This window comes from Tachysurus fulvidraco, chromosome 20, assembly GCF_022655615.1.
Source record: "Tachysurus fulvidraco isolate hzauxx_2018 chromosome 20, HZAU_PFXX_2.0, whole genome shotgun sequence".
NCBI classification, from domain to species: Eukaryota; Metazoa; Chordata; class Actinopteri; order Siluriformes; family Bagridae; genus Tachysurus; species Tachysurus fulvidraco.
The window spans coordinates 847,173-849,672 of record NC_062537.1 but is presented as its reverse complement, the minus strand read 5'-3'; the positions used below and the strand labels follow the sequence as shown (position 1 = coordinate 849,672).

The 2,500-nt window shown below is 48.6% G+C and overlaps 1 protein-coding gene across 1 annotated transcript in view; it reads left to right on the top strand.

Annotated features, from left to right (window-relative positions):
* Window positions 1–2,500, top strand: part of foxo1b (forkhead box O1 b) — a 21,722-nt gene that overhangs the window by 15,463 nt on the left and 3,759 nt on the right. The gene's annotated exons all lie outside the window — the stretch shown is intronic.

The following is a 2,500-nucleotide window of genomic DNA, read 5'->3' as shown; positions in this document are numbered from 1 at the left end:
AGTTTAGGCTTCAGTTTAGGCTTCAGTTTAGGCTTCAGTTCAGGCTTCAGTTTAGGCTTCAGTTTAGGCTTCAGTTTAGGCTTCAGTTTAGGCTTCAGTTTAGGCTTCAGTTTAGGCTTCAGTTCAGGCTTCAGTTTAGGCTTCAGTTTAGGCTTCAGTTTAGGCTTCAGTTTAGGCTTCAGGGCCTCAGATACACACAAGGCTGATATTTATACTGATCAGTGTGCAGCTCCAAGGTGTACTTGCACACTGTACACACACACACACACACACACACACACACACACACACACACACACACACACACACACACACACACACACACTGTGCACACACATACACACACTGTATACACACACACACACACACTGTATACATACACACACTGTACACTACACACACACTGTACACTGTACACACACACAGACTGTACACTGTACACACACACTGTACACACACACACACACACACACACACACACACTGTACAGTGTACACACACAGACTGTACACTGTACACACACTGTACATACACACACACACACTGTACACACACACACACACACACACACACACCGTACATTGTACACACACACACTGTACACACACACTGCATTCACAAAAACACACCCTGTATATACATACACACACACTGTATACACACACACACACACACTGTACATACACACACACACACACACACACTGCGCTCACACACACACTCACACACTGCATGCACACACTCTCTCACACACCACACACACACTGTGCTCACACACACTGCATGCACAAACAGACTCTCACGCACTCACACACACTGTGCTCAAACACACACTAACTGCATGTGCGCACACACACACACACACACACACACACACACACACACACACACTGAAAACACACTTAATAGAATGAGAGAGAGATTAAATAGGTGAAACAGAGAGAGTCAGGAAAGGGGAGGGACTTCCTGCAAAGAGAGAACAGGGGTACTGGGTGGTGTGTGTGTGTGTGTGTGTGTGTGTGTGTGTGTGTGTGTGTGTGTGTGTGTGTTGACGTGTCACTCGTTATTCTCTTTAAAGTTTCAGTCCTCACACTGACCTCACACTCATCCCCGTGGTCCAGTGCGTCATTTCAGCTTTCCTTTAGCGTCCACTTCCTTCGTGACAGGAAACGCACTCCGCTCTCACAGCTACTTCCTCCTGTCTGCAGTCACTTCCTGAGTTTATAAGCTGAAATTTGGGCTTTTCTAAACAAGTAATTGACCAAAACCGGCTGGAATTTCAGGAATGTGTTTTGAGGCTCATTAAAGGCGAGTTTTTATTTATTTATTTCTGTTTTTCTCTTAAAATAACAACAAGAAGTTTATGTTTTTTTCCAGCCGCTGACAGAAAAGCAGTAAAGTGTGGGGATGAAGAGAAGCTTTCTGCTGGTCAGTGAGTGAAGCGTTGGTCAGTAAAAGTGTTCAGAAGCGTCACGTCTTCAGTGCAGCGGTTAGATAACGTGGTGTTCCAAACATGGCTGTGGACCGGGGAGTGACGCGAGGGTTAAACCTGTCCTATGTCTTATTTTCCTGGTTTCTATGGTAACCTTATCGTGCCCTTGTTCCTCACGCCCTCATGCTGATGGAGCAGATCTGAGGGAATCCTGTGTTTTTAATGGCACACTGTTGTTTTCAGTAAACACTCGCGTCTCTGTGGCTGCTGTTTTTCTCATGAGACGCATCTGTCCTTCCACAATCCTCACCAAGACACCTGTCCTCCCTCTTGTTATGTCCTCCATCACCTCATCTCACGTCATGCCACGTCCTCCCTCCCTCACGTCACGTCCTCCCTCACGTCACATCACGTCCTCCCTCACGTCACATCACGTCCCCCCTCACATCACGTCCCCCCTCACATCACATCACGTCACGTCACGTCCTCCCTCACGTCACATCACGTCCTCCCTCACGTCACATCACGTCCTCCCTCACGTCACATCACGTCCTCCCTCACGTCACATCATGTCCTCCCTCACGTCACATCATGTCCTCCCTCACGTCACGTCATGTACTCCATCACCTCATCTCACGTCACATCACGTCCTCCCTCACGTCACATCACGTCCTCCCTCACGTCACATCATGTCCTCCCTCACGTCACGTCATGTACTCCATCACCTCATCTCACGTCATATCACGTCCTCCCTCACGTCACATCACGTCCTCCCTCACGTCACATCATGTCCTCCCTCACATCACATCATGTCCTCCCTCACGTCACGTCATGTACTCCATCACCTCATCTCACGTCACATCACGTCCTCCCTCATGTCACATCTAGTCCTCCCTCACGCCACATCATGTCCTCCCTCATGCCACATCACGTCACATCACGTCACATCACGTCCTCCCTCATGCCACATCACGTCACATCACGTCCTCCCTCACGTCACGTCCTCCTTAACATCCTGCACTTACTTCCTGTTACATTCCTGTAGCTAACTCATGCTAGCTCTCATGA